The following is a 20,407-nucleotide window of genomic DNA, read 5'->3' as shown; positions in this document are numbered from 1 at the left end:
CCCAACGCTTGGCTGTGTTCTCTGAGCCAGATGTATGTTATTAGAGTAGAATTTCTAGCTGTGATGGATTTGTGGCCTGAAAATGATCCTATTGTGGTTCCCACCTGTGGACTTCGGGATGGTGCTGTGGGACACAGGTGCACCAATGAAGACCTGATGGACTATTATGATCAGAGCCGAGTTTCTGTCTTTGTCTTTGTCTCGGTGGCTGTAAGATACGGACTGTGGTACGGTCTGTGTTTTCTTCTCCAAGCTGATGGATGGACCTTGCTTGCGGGTTTATATACATGCATGCACACACACACGCACACACACAGAGATATAATATGAGAAGGAAGGTCTATTCACTGTCACTCAAAAAGCTACCCTGTACAGTCCTCTCTTTATCACTCATTCTCTTCTCCACATCTCTCTTTCTATTCCTTACTCTCTGACTTTCTGACAGCAGGCGGTCTCTCTCGGCTGCTCCGGCTATCCTTTGAGGACGGGCTCCCCCCCTTTGACAGTGCGATAAAGGCAAAGGATGTGCAGGTGAAAAGCAATGAGGGGTGGTGAAGGAGAAATAAAACCCCATGCCTGTCATATTTAGGATCCCTAAAGTCCTGAAAGAATGAGGCTAAAACCCTAAGGTCAGAATTTCAATGCTGTTTATATTTGGATGACAGGTTCGGCTTGGATAATGAAGAAAGAAAAGATGGAAAAACATAAAAATATGTATTATTAAATACAGAAAAATGTATATAGAGGTATAGAAATAAAGTATCTATCTATCTATCTATCTATCTATCTATCTATCTATCTGTCTGTCTGTCTGTCTGTCTCTCTGTCTCTCTGTCTGTCTGTCTCTGTCTGTCTGTCTGTCTGTCTCTATCTATCTATCTATCTATCTATCTATCTATCTGTCTGTCTGTCTGTCTGTCTGTCTGTCTCTATCTGTCTGTCTGTCTGTCTCTATCTGTCTGTCTGTCTGTCTGTCTGTCTCTATCTGTCTGTCTGTCTGTCTGTCTGTCTCTGTCTGTCTGTCTCTATCTATCTATCTATCTATCTATCTATCTATCTATCTATCTATCTATCTATCTATCTGTCTGTCTGTCTGTCTATCTATCTATCTATCTATTATTAATTTATTATTAGCTTTACCTTAGTGCCAAAGACACTACCTTTTTAATTTTTTTTTGTAGAAACATCTCTACACATTTAGGAACATACCTTTATTTACACACAGCTAGTCACAGGTTGACACACAATTATAACAATTCCTACACACCATTCATATACGCAAATCCGTTTTCCCCTTGTGCCCTATGAGCTGCTAATTTAAGTACAATATTTAAGGAGCAGGAAGCCATTTGGGATACGGAACGGTCTCTAAGCCGGCGATCACCGTTACCATAGAAACAGCTGTAAATAAGGTTGTGTGAGAAATCCCAGACAGAGCTGTAAATAAGGCTGTATGACCTCACTTCCTTACTTGTTATGAAGGAACATGTGAGCTCATTAAACTAAGACTTTTGTTTTGTTTTTTTATATTTTTTTATTTGGTTTTAATTTCACATTCTCATTTTTTGTTCAGTTTTGCTATCGATTTCAAATCTTTGCAGGATGAACAGACAGGTTTATTGTGGCTCTCGGTAATCAAGTAGATAGTTGTTGACTGAGAATAATCGCCTTCAAGTGTTGCCAAGTGGAAAGACAGACATTACTAGAAAGAGTTTAGCTAGAAAGGCCACATGTTAATACATGAATTGCTCTGTTCTGAACAAACCCTAAATGCTTTAACTAAAAAAATCAGCTTTCTCATTTCAAAGTAATATTTTTACTGATTCGGGACGAACTCCAGACGTGCATCTTCCTCCATCCGTATTATTGCAATCCATATTAAGTACTGTATTGGCACTTTCCAGCAATGACAAACATTCCCAACAAAAGCAGCCTCTTAGCCACAGCAAAGTTGTTGCTGTAACCTTCTCTGCAATTCACAAGGCACAAAAAGCCCTCACTACGGGGCCATTTGTTCAAAAGGTCAGCCGGCACTGCACCCATCAATAACACCTAGAGGACTTAAAGCCATGGCCGAGACACATGCTGAGTAATGAACTGCTCATAGAATCTGTCTTTGGCAGGGATAAATGCCCCGAGAGTGTTGCAGGTCATGTATTGAGTTTTGATCACTGTAGAGGGCAGCGTTGAGCTCAGACGCTGTCCCTACTGAGTTTGGCGTAAGCTATAAACACTTTCGCCAGTGACTGGAGAGGTGAATTACAGTAGAGTCTTATATCACCACTGCTTTTATGACTCACATACCCACACTCTACAATCTATTTCTGACTTGCTAAATTGACATATATATATGTGTGTGTGCTAGAAATGACTCACTATTACAGTAGCTGTCACAGCTGGGCATTAGTCATCATTCATTTTATTCATTCATTCATTTTCATTACTTGTCAAGGTGTCAACAAATTAGGATTTAGATGGTACAGTACATGTGTGCTACTTGTTTCATGAGTGTGAACAATGTTATTATATGGGGTTTACAACACGTTTTGTGTTTTGATTGTTTTTAATTCACTTTAACAGAACATTTGGGTTGCCAGAACTTACTATCATTTGGAATCAACATGTTTTTTTTTTTTTCTGAACTGAGTTATATAGTACAATACAGTGTAATTGTGTAAGTAGCAATGTTTTAGTTGTTTTCTCCATAAGAATATGTCAAATAATTAATGATAATTAACATTTTGGGTCACAGTGGCTTAGTGGTTAGCACGTTCGCCTCACACCTCCAGGGTCGGGGTTCGATTCCCGCCTCCGCCTTGTGTGTGTGGAGTTTGCATGTTCTCCCCATGTCTCGGGGGTTTCCTCCGGGTACTCCGGTTTCCTCCCCGGTCCAAAGACATGCATGGTAGGTTGATTGGCATCTCTGGAAAATTGTCCGTAGTGTGTGATTGCGTGAGTGAATGAGAGTGTGTGTGTGTGTGTGCCCTGCGATGGGTTGGCACTCCGTCCAGGGTGTATCCTGCCTTGATGCCCAATGACGCCTGAGATAGGCACAGGCTCCCCGTGACCCGAGGTAGTTCGGATAAGCGGTAGAAGATGAATGAATGAATGAATGAATGAATGAATAACATTTTGTGTGATGTGTCCTCAGCATACCTTCTAAACAAACGTTCATCCTCCTTCCCCACCAGTTAATACATATTATTAGTTCAGGCTGATGGTATGTTGGAATGGAGTGTTAAAAATAGATCTAATCTTCTACAACCTGCAACCACACTATGGACCACATCAGTGAATCCATCTTACAAACTAACCCTGAGGGGTGCTCAGGGGTGCTAACACAGTTCAGTGGTTCAGCCAGTCCATCACCACAGTGACAGGACACTTCAGAGCCACAAACACACATCTATCAGTCGATCCATCTATTTATGTCCCATGTATCCTAAGCAGGGATGTGGGGTATCTGGAGTCTATCCCAGGGGACTTGGGGCACAAGGTACAAGACACTCAACATATAGTGCCAACTCATTACAGGGCACAATCTCACAGCTACACACTCACAAAATACAGACAACTTAAACATGTCAATCATGTCTTTGGACTCAGGAAGAAAAGTACCTGGAGGAAACCCCCGAAACATGGGGAAAACATAACAAGTGAAGAATTAGGAATCAAACCCCCAACCCCAGAGAAAAGAGGCAAACGTGCAAACAACATAGCCATTTGCCCCATTCAAAGGACCCAAAGGACTTTTGCAAGACCAAAATCTTAAGCATGGTATTGAAAGCAGAAAAAAAAATTTGCATTCTTTATATTTGTAAAATAAGAGCATACTTGTGTGCCTCAAGGGTACATATTATGGACTTGAGCACAGGTTTGCACAAGTTTCGCATGCTCTCATTCAGGCCATATTCCTGCCGAATGCCCAGAGATCTGGAGCTCTGGAGCTCACCCCAACAAGGATGAAGCAGATCCTTAAGATCCTGAAGAAGATCCTGTAGCTGATCCTAAAGCAGATCCTAAAGAAAAATTAATGTGTATATAGTTTGTACACACACCACACAAGAAAGTGTACAAGAAAGACAGTGTAGTGCTATAAAGGGTAGAAGGGTAAATGCAGTGACCTACTGAACAAGACTAAATTAAACTGCAATGCCACTCTTGCGCACAGGGTTACGGGTGAAGTTTATAGAAGATTAGAAGAAACAACAGTAGATTTGTCAGTGGAACAATAAAAACACGAGGCTATGTTTGATTTGCCAGGAGACCAACTGAAGGTATAATACGTCAGCTCCAGGAGCACTGCCGTATCCCGGGGGTTGTTTTTTAAGGAGCTAGCTGAGCTGGTCCTAAAAGATGACAGGTCCAGATACCCAGGGCAGACAATTTCATATCATGAGAGGAAAAAATTTACTAAAGCATTGATGAAAGACAAAAACAAAGCTACCAAGAAGAGCTAGTAGTCCACATTATCAATCGCCATAATTATACCCTTCTAGTAGGTACACCAAAAGTCATTATCAATAGCTGACACTCTTACACCTGAAATATGAGGGGGAAGAAGAAAAAAATCCAAGAGCTTTTCTTTTCTCACTTACCATTTTCAAGTAACTTTCAATGTACTATTAATGAGAAATCTGATATACTGTAGTAGTACTGCAAGCATTAGATTAAGTCCCAGAATGCAATGCAGTTATACGATGCAATCTATGTTGGCAACCTACAAGATGACCAGTGTGTTGGCAGCAACATTAGCATGAATGTTGAAATTTAGGAAGCTGATCTGTTTCAGCAGGGTGTACAGATAGTTAGCAAAGCTGGACAGACTGAAGAACTAAAGCACCGCTGCATCGTAGGTGAAGGTAAAGATAAAGCAAGGGCTATATCAGTGATTCACAGCACTGTGGATAATGTAAGAAACAGACAAGCAATGTTAAAATATTGGTGGAAAATTTAATGCAGAATTTCAAGTAAATCTTGGGGGGGCACGATGGCTTAGTGGTTAGCACGTTCGCCTCACACCTCCAGGGTTGGGGGTTCGATTTCCGCCTCCGCCTTGTGTGTGTGGAGTTTGCATGTTCTCCCCGTGCCTCGGGGGTTTCCTCCGGGTACTCCGGTTTCCTCCCCGGTTCAAAGACATGCATGGTAGGTTGATTGGCACCTCTGGAAAAATTGCCCGTAGTGTGTGATTGCGTGAGTGAATGAGAGTGTGTGTGTGTGCCCTGCGATGGGTTGGCACTCCGTCCAGGGTGTATCCTGCCTTGATGCCCGATGACGCCTGAGATAGGCACAGGCTCCCCGTGACCCGAGGTAGTTCGGATAAGCAGTAGAAAATGAGTGAGAGAGTGAGAAGTAAATCTTGGTCCATTCTAAAAATTAATATACAGTATACTGTATATAATGCAGTACTTTTTATAATTATGCACGATGTACGGGTCATGCTGTTATTGAAAAACAATCAAATTGATTGACTGTAGTAATGATCAATAAACTGGCGCCCACTCTGTTTTTAAAACACGAGCAGCAGTAATGGGAGTATAATAGTGGAGCTGGCTGATACGTTCGCCTCATAGTTCATTAGCGATCACCTCCGCACATTTTGTATTCAGGACAAGCTGCATCTCATCTCGTTGTTCACCTGCTGGCGCTTCTCCACTCTGCCTTCAACATCCATCAGCCTGGAGGTGATGAGAGTGTGAGCATTAATGTTTATGCTAGTGGGCTCTCCATCTTCTTCTCTCTATACATCTCTATCTCTCTCTTTCTCTCTCTCTCTCTCTCTCTCTCTCTCTGTCTAATGACATAGGCTGCCTGCAAGCTTTTTAAATAGCTATCCTACATGTGGCCTGAAACCTGCCCTAGAGTCAGCTACAGCAGAACGAATGCTGTGAATGCTGCACATCGTAGCTTTTAAAGAAGGAGATGGTAGAAGGAAACAGTAAAAGTCTTTAGTTAAAAAAAAATAAATAAATAAATTCAACAAAGGCAGAAGCTTCATCAGGTTGATCCTGTCCTTTGTTCCTTTCACAATTTAAAGCTACGCGTATGCACGTCGGAATAAAGTGCCCTCGAAAACATGGTTTTTAAATATCCATTTTGTTTCTGGTAATTTAGTCTGATTATATGCGAGGGACAAATCATAAATCCGTTAGCACTAATGGACTGTCCCGTGTTCTGGGTTGGTGTGAAGTAGAACTAGAAGCTAATGGAATGGAATAACATTAAAAGTACAGAGAGTTAGTTAACTCCTTAAATGCATTAACCCTTTTTACCAGTACACTGGTGAATCAACTTATGGGACATTTTCAATCAGTATAAATAAATGAATGAGTTTCTGTCTGTGAGTCTGATATAAAATGAGTCAGGACTCATTACACTGAATTTTATTGGTTGAAGATAAACACTAATAAGCACGAATGGGTTAATATCAACATTTACTTTGAATAGATACATTGGTGTGGAAAAAAATATCGTCACTGTCGGGCGGAATCCTCGTATCTCCAAAACCGTTATTTTTCAGGAAATGAAAAAAACGCCGTACCTTATCTGCAGTGCACAGGGTTTAGTCCGCGTTGCAGTGGATTGTCTTGCGCTAAATTCCTGTCCTCAGACGAGCACCAGAACTAGCGGGGGTCAAGATTTTTTTTTCTTTGAGCCCAGTGTTTTGAAGACATTTACCTCAGAAGACGTGTTGATTCGTTGCGACTCTTCTTGAGGAGAAATATGCCGTGAAGCTCTCCCACGGAGTGAGGAAGAGGTGGACAGTTGAAGTGTCCAATGGAGTTATGAGATTTGCGCTTAAGCTATTTTCAAGACTTTAGATTAGTTAATAACTTGTAAAAAATAACAGACCCACGTGGGGACTGACCAATAGCATCGATATGTGAAAAAATACGAAATTGACCAAATTTGGACATACGAGGTTTCCGCCCGACAGGAATCTTATCATCACATCCACTCGTCATTGATTATTGTCCTATAAAAGATAAAAGTGAACCGGGATTGAACACAAACACTCCAATGAACGTTTCAGCTCAGTCGTTGTTCATCGGGCTATATTAGAATTCAGTAAATGACTTCTATGCATTACACAAAATCTTAAAACATAAGACTTTCTCCTATAAACAAATCCCTTTTTCTTTCTTTCACAGGGCCAAACAATTCCAATAAAATTTGGCTGACCTCGTTTAATGAAAGGCAGTCCTCATAACAGCAAGGCATTAAAAGCAATTTGCCTTCTTACTTATTCCCAAATGGACTCGGTCCACAAAAACGAGAACATTCTGGATGTCCGTATAATTGAATCTTCTCGACGTAATGGAGACATCGTCTATCGGAGACATTTCTATTTACATAAGCACGACTCTAAAGCCGGCTCGTGATATCACTGCAGACTGAATTAATGGAGTATGTTGAAAACATTCGAATAATAAAACCATAATCTTTTTAAAACGTTACATTAGTAGAAAAATCTTTGGGCTGTGATCGAATAGCATACATGTTTGGATGATGGCAATTTAATTTGCTATGTGCCTTGAGTATTTTTCTTCCAGACAATAATTTCCTGTCTAATTCACTGATTAATCATCACACTATTGTTTTCCGACAGCTGAAAATGAGTTTGCAGAATGTACTTTTAAATTATGTGATTTTTTTTTTTTCTTTTCTTTTCTTTGTCAGATTGAAGGGTTCTTTTTTCTTCTTTTTTTCAAGCCCGTCAGATTTGGAGATTTGTTTAAGATTCCAACAGTTTATTTTCTTCCAATAGCTTTTTTTAATCTTTCTTTTTTATCTATCATGAAAAGACAAACAAATGACAAAAAAAAGGCAAAATAAAATAAGCTCTAAAACCTCTAATACAAGTCTAAACACAACACATACCAAGATGGATGAACTTCAAATGTTCATTGATAAAGCAAATTTTTTTTATACATAGAGATAAAATGGGGGGGCACAGTGGCTTAGTGGTTAGCACGTTCGCCTCACACCTCCAGGGTCGGGGTTCGATTCCCGCCTCCACCTTGTGTGTGGAGTTTGCATGTTCTCCCCGTGCCTCGGGGGTTTCCTCCAGGTACTCCGGTTTCCTCCCCTGGTCCAAAGACATGCATGGTAGGTTGATTGGCATCTCTGGAAAATTGTCCATAGTGTTTGAGTGTGTGAGTGAATGAGAGTGTGTGTGTGTGCCCTGCGATGGGTTGGCACTCTGTCCAGGGTGTATCCTGCCTTGATGCCCGATGACGCCTGAGATAGACACAGGCTCCCCGTGACCCGAGGTAGTTCGGATAAGCGGTAGAAAATGAGTGAGAGAGTGAGAGAGAGATAAAATGCTGCATCATAATGAATAATTGAATAAAGTCACAAATGCTTTTTCAGACCTTACTTAAAAACGAATATTATAACGTTATTCTAAACCTGAGTCGTTTCCTAGGCAGCACTTTATTTGCTCCTTTGTGTCTGTAAATTTTTAAATTTTCGTCTGTTTTGTCGTGTCAATGTTCAGCATTGACTGTCTTTGTCATGTCCCACTCCACAGTGGTGGTTTATATAAAGCTCATGGCTTTGAAAGTCAGGGCTTTAAGAATTTGTAGTGTTTCATAAATATTTCTGTTTATATCTATCTTACTAGGGGCAGTATATTAATAGAAAAGTTAAAAAAAAATGTTTCTTTTTTCTTTCTCCCAAGTGCTTGTTCATAAGCATCTAAAATTGGAAGGTGTTTATCTTCAACCACTAATATTCTGTGTCAGAAAAAAATACACGTCTCGCACTGAAAGCCAAAAGAGTCCTGATTGAAAATGTCTGATAATTTAAAAAGCCGAGAACATCCTAAATTATTCATCTGTTTTACTGTATTGTATAATGGAAAGCTGTTGCAAACTGTGACTGACACTGGGGACTCATTCCATTAAATTCCATGCTTCAGAAATCTGAGTCGGGCCGACAAACAAAACAAATACAAAACTAACGTGTAGCCAATAAGCAGAAAGGGGCGTGTCTTGTCAATATGGGTGGAGAGAGTGTTCAGTGCGCATGTGTGACATTAGCAGAAAGTGGTTTTAACATTGACATGGAGGATAAAAACAAAGAAAGAAAGAGAAGAAAGACTTACGATAAGGTAAGAAGTAGGACGTGTTAATATAGGATCAGCTTTCCAGCGCTGGAGAGAACTGAAGGAGCAGGAAGTTGGTCACATATTCACAGATTGGAGCTTCTCGAGTCAATAACTCCTGAGCTAAACGCTGTTACTACACAAATAACACCTCTTTTCTATCGTAGTAATGTAGAGACGCAGCTACAACCGTGTTTTGTGTAGTAACAGCGTTTAGCTCAGGAGTTATTGACTCGGGAAACTCCAATCTGTGAATATGCGGCCGACTTTACTTAAGACGCCGAGGCGCTTTTTTCCTTCTCGATAGGTGAGTAACGTTGGTTTTGCTTTGTTACACAGAACTAATATATCGTCGCTGTCGGGCGGAAACCCTGTATGTCCAAATTTGGTCAATTTCATATTTTTTCACATATCGATGCTATTGGTCAGTCCCCACGTGGGTCTGTTATTTTTACAAGTTACTAACCAATCTAAAGTCTTGAAAATAGCTTGAGCGCAAATCTCATGACTCCATTGGACACTTCAACTGTCCACCTCTTACTCACTCCGTGGGAGAGCTTCGCGGCATATTTCTCCTCAATAAGAGTCACAACGAAATCAACACGTCTTCTGAGGTAAATGTCTTCAAAACACTGATCTCAAAGAAAAAAAATCTTGACCCCCGCTAGTTCTGGTTCTCGACTGAGGACAGGAATTTAGCGCAAGACAATCCACTGCAACGCGGACTAAACCCTGTGCACTGCAGATAAGGTACCGCGTTTTTTTAATTTCCTGAAAAATAACGGTTTTGGAGATACGAGGATTCCGCCTGACAGAGACGATATGCCTTTGTCCTTTACATGATTATGCTTGTGTGTCATTTTTGCTTGTTTGTTTATCTGCAATCGTATTGTTCTTCCCTTCAGCTATGATAAAGACACATTTCTTTCCATTAGTTGCCTGGATTACGTATGTATGTGTGGGCGGAGCTATAAATAAGGGGTGGGACCCATTTGGGTTAGGGGCATGTTTGTTTTGGTGATTTCAAATGTCAACATCAGCTTTCAAACAACGGAGACCCCACCTTTAAATAAACACCACCTTACACTTCCATTTAAGATTTAATGCAGTGTGTACATTGTAATAAATGAAAATAAATCTTGAAATGAAATGAATTAAAGTTATTTTCTGACCAATCGGATTTGAGAATTCAGCAGATCACAATGCTCAAACACTGTGATGCTAATGTTTCATAGAGTTCATTTATTCATTCATTCATTTTCTCAGGCGTCATCGGGCATCATTAAATATGTGGGAACTTAGAGCCCGTCTCCAAGTCGGCACATATCAGGGTGAATTATACTGATATACTTTATAATACTTTTATACTATATAATTGTTACTTAAACATAATTTACTGATAGCACTAACATTAATACGAATTAAAACAATGGGAAAGCTCCTCAGACCTGGATGAGAATGAGCAAACTTCTTTATTGTGGTCAATCAGCTAACAATTCTCCAAGAGAAATTGCCAATTTGAAAGTAACAAAAGAAATCCCAAAAACCCAAAAGAAAAAGCATCTTCATGAAGAGCATCGGCATGCAAAAACAAAAACCCGCAATTAACCCGCAGTTGATTCCTAGGAGTCTGGACTACAACTCTGACACCGAATTGTAGTTTTCTAATCCTCCAATGAAAAGTGGGAGATGACTTCTACTTATGGTTTTCGGTCAGAACCGTTATGATTGTGAGGCGAGCAAAGTGATGTGGATAATACGGCTGAGATATTCCAATTCCCATGGATTCTTGGGAATCTATGAATATGAACATCTATAATATTTGTTATGAAAGAAATCACTCCAGTGAGGAAAAAGGAAGAGCTTAACGGCAAGTAAACCTTCTTATTTTTTTTTTTTTTACTCAGTGTACCATTCTGTGTCTCACACAGTCCCTTGTCATAATAGATGTTCTACTTGTTGTGTGTTATGTTACTTACCTCTTTGTGCAGTCAATGCAGTTCCCAAATCCCATTCAACTTGTCCACTCAGTGTACCTACAAAGAGTAATTCATCCTCCATACGAATTATGGGATTAATTTTTCTACATCACACATCAACCTGAATCGTCATTAGGTTCAACAATGCACGTGAGTTATTCAAACACAGTTTATACATTACCGTGCACTCATTACGTACGCTTATCACGTGTGTACTTATTTGTTCATTTGTGCTTGTGGGTTCATGTACACTTATCACGTGTGTACTTATTTTGTGTACTTATCTACAGTATGTACACACATACATTTATCACCGTGTACTTATATTGTGTACTTATATTGTGTACCTATATCTATGTACACACGTACACTTATCACATACAGTTATTATCCACTTATTATCATACACTGATTATCATATACAGATTCTCATACACAGATTATCATACACTTAATACCGGGCACTTTACCGTACACCTATCACCGGGCACTTTACCGTACACCTATCACCGGGCACTTTACCGTGCACCTATCACCGGGGACCTTTCGCGTGTGAGGCGAACCTAAATTGCCAACCCATCACAGGGCACACACACACACACTCTCATTCACTCACGCAATCACACACTACGGACAATTTTCCAGAGATGCCAATCAACCTACCATGCATGTCTTTGGACCGGGGGAGGAAACCGGAGTACCCGGAGGAAACCCCCGAGGCACGGGGAGAACATGCAAACTCCACACACACAAGGCGGAGGCGGGAATTGAACCCCCAACTCTGGAGGTGTGAGGCGAACGTGCTAACCACTATGCCACCGTGCCACCCTCATAGAGTTCATTTAAATAAAAATAAATAAATAAATAGCATCCCATAAACGATTTCCTATCCTTAGATGACCATTTTCCATCCTTTTGTCAATCTGCCTAATTTTATTTATATAATTTATTTAATATATATTTATATACAGTATACCACATATTTAGTCTGGCAATGGAGCACAGGCTTTAGTCTGTGTAGCTTATTTTGTTGCTTGTTGCCAGATCAGGTCTTAACAGCACTCAGTATTTTACATTTTACTCAACATCCCATCTGAGATAGCAGGATTGTCCATAGTCTTTTTTTTTCATACACTGATGTGGATTTCAGGATGCAAAATCAAGCTCACCAGAATGATAAATTCCAGGGATTTGTAAAGGGAAATGCTGCAGTTAGAAACCCAGCAGGGAAACACACAGCAGCATCTGCTAGACAGGATCCATCTGGCTCTGGCTTTGGCCCTGGATCTGGCTCAGGCTCTGGCTCGGCTGGCCTGTTTACCGAGGCTTACAGCAGCCCAAAGAAGGAGGAAAACATCGTCAATCTGACAGATTTTCATGAGAAAGGCCACAAACATCCATCTAACCAACCCGAAAAGCTGTTGAAATGAAAGGATGTGTCCGGGGACATCGCTGGATATGAGGACTGTGTCCCAGCCTGCTACCGATATAAATCTTGTCAGAAATTTCATACGCTCGAGTCTCGTGACATGACCAACTGTAAAGTCTGAAAGTTTAATGATACAGCTTCCAACTCCAGATTATAAAAGTATATAACAAAAATAAAAGGCCTAAAGCTTAAAAGCATCAAAAAGCATTGACCAAAAAAATATATAGTGAAGAGTTACAACAGAACATAATATTGTGGAGCTTCAAAACACATTTGAGGAGCATCAAAAAATTATCTGCTCTCTGTGTCAACTAGGAAAAGTAGAAAAGGTGAAAATGGGAGAAGGAGATGTCTTTTTTACTTATTGGTTAGGTTATATATAAAAGTGAATTGGGGGAGGTGCTTTGGAAGGAACACTGAATGGAGCAAATCGTAAATCGCTAAGTGCATCTTTAGTGCTAGTTGATATTCCTTTAAAGCTATGCTAGATAGCGTTCTTACAAAGTTGTCTGTAAAGTTACACTAGACCGATTAATTAAGATATTTGTTTGTTTGTTTGTTTATTTGTTTGCTTGTTAGGTTTGTTGATTGGTTGGTTAGATTAGTTAGTTAGTTATTCAAGTCAAGAAGCTTTTATTGTCATTTCAACCATGTATAGCTGAAGCAGTACATAGTTGTAATGAGTCTGTCTGTGTTCTGCCCTGTTTCTGTCTGCTGGTCTGCCTTGCTGTTAATTGTTTTCTCCGCCCACTCATTGGTTACCATGGACACTAATTGAACTCCATCTATCCCTCAGGTGTGTTGTCTTAGTCTCTGATTGTCTCTGCTTGGTGATTGGTTCCTGTTTGTTATATCTACTCTGTTTGTTCACTTCCCTGGTGTTGGACGTTGTTGGATGTTTGTGTCTATGTTCCTGGTTCCCGTTTGCTCAGTGTTCTGCCCTGTTTTGCCTGCCCGTCGGTTTGCCTGTTTCTTGCTTTGGTTTAATAAAAGATTGAACTGCATTTGGATCCTCAATCGCCTTTGCCTCATCACGACAATAGTAAAATAAAAACAGAAAAAAAAATAGAGGATCGTGAACAAAGAGGGTTCTTGCAAACATATATAGATATGTAATAGCAGCAGTTGGATAAGGTCTTGAAATGTGGTGTGTGAAACAGCAACTGATTGAATGTGCAAGACAACATGTACACTATGTAGACATAAGTGTATACTGAATGAGTGTTTGAGTGTGTTTTTGAGTTTTCGTTATGTTTCTGATAGGATTTTCTTCTTAGGCTTGTTGTCACTTCTGTATGTTTGATATTCAACATTTTTTGAAAGACTTCTTTTTTTTAAAAGCATAGAAGACACAGTAAAACCTAATGCACCCGTAACGCAAAAAGGATCCTGACCATTTATTGTATTCAAGGCAAAAATAATTAAAAGTCATTAAACTGCTTTCTGATATCAAAGTCATGTGGTAGCAGATCAATCCCTCTGGCCTTTTACCTGAGGTAATGGTGTGAGACCTTACCTTCTGGATGAGAACTGGTGTCATGTAGTTATCCAAATGCTTGATTGAATTTGTTTTCACAGAGAATAATACAAAGCAGCTTGTGCTGAAAATGTTTTTGAAGGAGAATGAGGAGAATTTACTACGGATTCCTGTTTTTAGTGATTTTTCTTCAGTGCTAATTCTAATTTATGTAAACGCTAAATATAAATACAGATTGGTTGAAGATAAATGCTACAAATACAGTGACATATTGAAAGATGGATTAGTACATTAGCTTGCTAGTTATAAGCGCTATTTTAATCATTTAGAATTATGACTTTAAAAGGTTTGGGAAGTTGATACTGATCTGGGCCCGAATCATTAAAAATTCTCCTAAAAAGTGTTTCTAATAGTGACAAAATTCTTAGAAATGGGGGAAATGTTTTCCCTTAACAATAAAGAGAAGGTCCTAGCAAAGATAAAAGTTATTCATAAAGCATCTTAACCCTTAAAAGAGCTCATAAGGTCAAAACGTGTTAGGAGTCCTGAGGAGGACTTTTAAGAGGATTAAGAGTTTTTTATCAAAGAAGAAAATAACTGAAAGGTAAAGAGAGAGAAGAAATGTGTTGTCTAAATGTGTTAGTTACATTTATTATGTTTTTAACATACAGATATTAGCACATCTCTAATATGATCAGTCACGAACGTACTGTAATCCCTAGACGATATAACCTCAAATATCTTAACGTAGAGACAAAGTGAAGGTTTATAACAGACCAGATTTTAAAAGCGCTGCTATGTTTTTATTAGACAACCAATCACAGTCTTCAAAAGTATGTGTCATACCTAGTAACAGGTTAAGCCCCGCCTCCTCTATAAGATAAAAATTGTTGTATTGTCCTTGCTCAGAGCTGCGCTGTGATTGGTCCTAAATCTCTCTTAAGATAAGATTCGTAGTTAGAAATGTTTAAGCTAAATTAGGAGCTCTAAACATATTATAATGTTAGCTAACTGGAGAGACAGTATTGATTTTTAATATTTATGCAAGTGATTCACAATTCTCATTGTTTTAATAATCCAGACAGGTTAGCTTGTGTTAGATGTATAAACATTCTCGAATAGGGCTTAAAAATCCTGTCAGAAATCCTGTCAGGTTAGCTTGTGTTAGCTAGATAGCTACAGTTATCAGTGACATTTATAAACATTTTAGGATTGTGGATTGTTTCTCATGCTAACTAGTTGACTACGGTTTGAAGTAAGTTTTATGAGCATGGTTTAAAAACATCAGTCAGAATCTTTATTTTATATAAACTAGCTTGCTAAAAATTTCCTGCAAAGTCACTGGCTTAATTTTTCACTTCTACTCTAGCCTCTTCAGCAACTCTGTCCCTCCAGTTCTTACTCAGCAAGCTCCACCGCTGTGTTTACTCTCCACTATTTTTGTCCAGTGATGCAGTTCCTTCCCTAATAGAATGAAATGGCAGGCTACATTTTGCATCATGCCTTGAGTTAGCGCAAATAAAGATTTAGAGTGACTCTGTGCTAGCTGAGGACTTTAGTGTTGATTTATGCGCAGAATGGATCTCTCTGACAGCAACAGTGGCTCTCCATCTAAAGCCATTAGGAGAGATTAGGAACAAGCCAATCTGCTGGGCCCGTTGGGGGTCTTGGTGCCTACAAGAATTGAAGACAGAAGCTTTGAGTGTGATAAAGAAGGTAATAATTTTTTTAGGCAGTACACCGTATAATAAACATGAGATATGAGTGAAAGTGTGAAAAGTGATTTATATTTCTTGGGAAAATAGGTTTTGAAGCACAGTGCTAGTTCTCTAGCTAGAATAAGATCACCAGATTCAGTAGTTTAAATGGAATCGTAAAATTATTTTAGAATGCCTCCTTAAAAATATCTGAATTATGTGTTAACAGTATAACAGGGTTTTTTACACACTTTCTAGTAGTTCTGAGTAGATGAAATGCACAGAGCCTTAACTCTAACTCAACCATTCTAAACACCATTGGGATGAACTGGAACTCTGACTGCAGCCCAAACCTTCTCATCCAACATCAACGTCTGATCTCACTAATGCGGTCACGGGTTGAATAAGCACAAATTCCAACAACCACCTCCCAAGCATTAGAGGAAAGACTTTGAGGAGGAGTGGAGGTTACTAGACGCCTGAGATAGGCACAGGCTCCCCGTGACCCGAGGTAGTTCGGATAAGCGGTAGAAAATGAGTGAGTGAGAGAGAGTGGAGGTTACTAAAGCAAAAAAGGGGACATATTAATGATCATTGTTTTGGAATGGGATGTTGGTCTGATGGTCATGTGTCCATATTCTAGTATATGTATGAGTTCATTCTGTATATGTTCTCAAATAATCCCATTCAAAGCCAGTCTATAGTTTGTAGTCTTTAAGGGTTTAAAATGGAGACCTGCAATAAAGCCTGACTCTACTGGCCTTGTTCCAGTTGGAGAAAAGCCATATTAGAAACTGGACCTGTGAGACTGCATGTTTCTTGGCGAGAAAGTTTGGTGAGAAAGAGTCAGAGTGTGTGTTAGTGTGAGTGAAAAGGGTACCCAGGTGTCCTTAGTCAGTGTGCAATGTGGAGTGCCAGACAGACAGATGAGGCACCACCCTCCCTCCTGCCAGGGTCTTCCCTTCTCTCCCTCCTTTATCTCTTGTTTGTTTTTGTTTTTATTCCCTCTCTCCACCTGTCGCACTTACCTCATTCTCATCTCTATATCATTCACGTGTCTCTCTTTTCTTTTTCTTTCCTTTCTATCCTAATACAGCTTTCTCAGCCGGTAACAGTGATCAATCTCCTCGTTCGTTCTGTCTCTCTTTCGGTCTCTGCCTGTCCATGTTAATGTCTTTCTAAATGTCCTTAGCTGTCAGTTGTTTCTGTCCTTCAAACTTTTATCTTGAAGCTGATAAACTCTACTTGACATAAGTTTAAATCTGTGTTTGATTGCAGCGATCTTTTAAAACGATTATGTCAAACTGGATGAAATGATCCCAGTAAAATTTTGACAGGAGTCTATAACAGACTTACGATGAAGATCTATAACAGACTTACGATGAAGATCTTTTTATTTTAGACTGTGTAATACTTACATGTTTAATAGAAGAGAGCTTCTTAAGAGAGCTTCTTGCTTGTGCAGAAAAAAAATCTTCTCACGTAAACAATCGATATTCAATGTGAGCTTGGTATAAAGAGGTATTAAATGGCAATTAGCATGTTTCAATTACGTTCTGCTATCGCTATGACCATATTTTTGCATGTCCCTCTATTCCGTCCTCTTACTGGTAGCTTTAATCAACCGATTTTTGTTATCATCTCACTCACTCTCACTCATTTTCTACCGCTTATCCGAACTACCTCGGGTCACGGGGAGCCTGTGCCTATCTCAGGCGTCATCGGGCATCAAGGCAGGATACACGCAGGATACACCACACTCTCATTCACTCATGCAATCACACACTAGGGACAATTTTCCAGAGATGCCAATCAACCTACCATGCATGTCTTTGGACCGCGGGAGGAAACCAGAGTATCCGGAGGAAACCCCCGAGGCACGGGGAGAACATGCAAACTCCACACACACAAGGCGGAGGTGGGAATCGAACCCCCAAACCTGGAGGTGTGAGGCGAACGTGCTAACCACTAAGCCACCGTGCCCCCCTCGTTATCATCTGTATGTTATTTTGGGATGTACAGAATTGAGGGTTCTTCAGAAGGTTCTCTGTATAGTTTTCCTAAAAGCCCACAGTTTGGAATTCTTTGTGACAGGAAATCAGACAGACAGACAGACAGACAGGCCCAGTGTGTGGTGGGTTTTTTTCCCTACTGTATGTTTTTAACAGGCTTTAGGTTGACTGGTTCTGATTTAGGTGCTTTGCAAGTATTAATCTACTCCCTCGACCTCAACATTAATCCAAGTCAAGCGGAAAGACCATTCCGAGTTTCTCCAGATTAATCTCAAACCTTCATGGAAATGTGTACATCTATCTCATTTACTTTCTATCCTGTGACAGCCAATCCTCCTGAGTCTGGAGCTTCTCGCCGTCGAATGAGAAAAAGACCTGACCTCTTAACTGCTGTGTTATCTTTACCCTGCTTCACTTCAGCTCATCTGATAGGACCAGATAGTGTAGCAGACCAGACCGGACCACAGTTCCTACATGATTGACAGCTTCAGGAATCAGATTTTAGGGTGTCCAAGACAATGCCTGTAACTTTAGGTGCTCTTAGTATTTGCTTTAGCTTCTGTTCTTTTGTGTTTGGATTTCTATTGTATTTAAATTTGTACAGCAAACTGTTCACCATAAGGGGTTGGGGGGGATCAAGCTTTCTCTTTGCTTTGAAAATCTTAAGCTAGCAAGGACGGCATTAAAGGAATTGTTTTTGAGATACACAACGGTATCGTTTAAAGGCTTCATGTCGTCTTGTAGCTTGTTGTAGCTTTTCTGAGCAATATATTTTTTGTCCTGTTCCCAGAATAAGCTTCTCTGTGAAGCAAAGGTGGAAGCAGCTGGCTCTGTCATTTTGTTAAACCCTCGGCGCTGCATCTTTTAGCTTGTTTACTGTATTTGTTTGACATTTCCCTCAACCACATAGCAACACGTCAGAAACAAAAGACAGCAGAGAGAAAGAGAGAAAGTGTGCGAGGGAGCGGTAAGGCAGAACGAGCAGCCGAGATCTTCAGCAGGTAATCATGCCACATTTAGCTCCTTTCCTGCTGCGCCATGTGTCATGTCTCCTCTGTGTACGTGTGTATGTGTATGTGTGTGTGTGTGTGTGTGTGTGTTTGTGTGTGTCCATCAAAACGGAAGTGTCTAATGCAGTCAGCTTTAACGCATTCCCTCAAGCATGGATACTCTTCTGTTGAATAAGGTTGATTATTCTGTTAAGACATCATGGTAAATCATTAATGAGATTCTTTCTCTGTTTGTGGTGTAAAAGAGAAAGACAAATTGTGGGGTAAAAAAAGGTAATCTTGCTTTAGTAGAGCTGCCACATTGTAATTCAACAACGACTCCATTTCAAAGCAAACTCCTCCGCTTTAACATTTCATGACGTCTCAATTGAAAGTGGAACTCTTCCAGACTTCAAGATGAGCAAGTCCATCGAAGAGCAGAACCAATCACGACGGGCACGAGATTCGACCGTACAGAAATTGCCGGGAAATATGGCCTGTCATGACGCTGATGTGTTTCAAAGGACCAGTAAACCTCAACTGACCTTCATTTATTTCTATAGCGAGTAAGGAAGAGACAGGAGTGGAAGAGCGAACGAGTACATGATGGAGGGAATGTAGGGGAATGTAAAAGAGATAGGAACAGAAAATTTGTTATACAGAAATCATTAAGGGGGGGCATGGAGGTTTAGTGGTTAGTACGTTCGCCTCACACCTCCAGGGTTGGGGGTTCGATTCCCGCCTCCGCCTTGTGTGTGTGGAGTTTGCATGTTCTCCCCGTGCCTCGGGGGTTTCCTCCGGGTACTCCGGTTTCCTCCCCCGGTCCAAAGACATGCATGGTAGGTTGATTGGCATCTCTGGAAAAATTGTCCGTAGTGTGTGAGTGTGTGAGTGAATGAGTGTGTGTATGTGTGTGCCCTGCGATGGGTTGGCACTCCGTCCAGGGTGTATCCTGCCTTGATGCCCGATGACGCCTGAGATAGGCACAGGCTCCCCGTGACCCGAGGTAGTTCGGATAAGCGGTAGAAAATGAGTGAATGAATGAATGAATGAACGAATGAAATTATTAATTATAGAATACAGAAGGAGATCAGACACTTTGGCAGCATGATGGCGTATAAGGATCAGACCGTTTAACGTAATCACCATCCTGAGAAAGAGGCTCCGGCTCTCTTCTCTCTCTATCAATATTCTTCTGCAAATCGTCATCTTCGTATTTTACGGTTCAATTTAAGTGACTAATGGGGCGTGAAAGTTTTGACATTCCAGCGATCAAATTTCTACATTTACAGCTCAGAAAAGGTTTCCTTTCAAAGGGAACAGACCTGATTGAATTTGCAAAATAATAACATGGCAATAACGTTTGGTAACATTTGATAAGATTAAATCTGGATGTTTTCTCATTAAACGATCCTTCAATTCATTTGCATGGCTGCATATTTCAGCGTGTCCTCCTAATAAAGGTCAATAATCTGTGAGGTGGATAACTCTCCCTGCCTCTCCTTGCCCTTTTCTGCGATAAGGATTTCAGTGGCGTCGCCACCATCTTTAATCTTTGACAGTCTGAGCTCTGTCATGGTCCCTAATTAAGAGGTTGTCTTCTTCCATCTGGACACCGCCGGAATACAAAAGGCTTTCGAATGGCCGACGATGACGATGATTCTGATTAATCTGAGATCACCTACGTCTGACCTTCCCGTATCGTGACTCCTTGA

This window comes from Tachysurus vachellii, chromosome 12 (assembly GCF_030014155.1).
Source record: "Tachysurus vachellii isolate PV-2020 chromosome 12, HZAU_Pvac_v1, whole genome shotgun sequence".
NCBI lineage: Eukaryota > Metazoa > Chordata > Actinopteri > Siluriformes > Bagridae > Tachysurus > Tachysurus vachellii.
Note: the sequence above shows the minus strand (reverse complement) of the source record.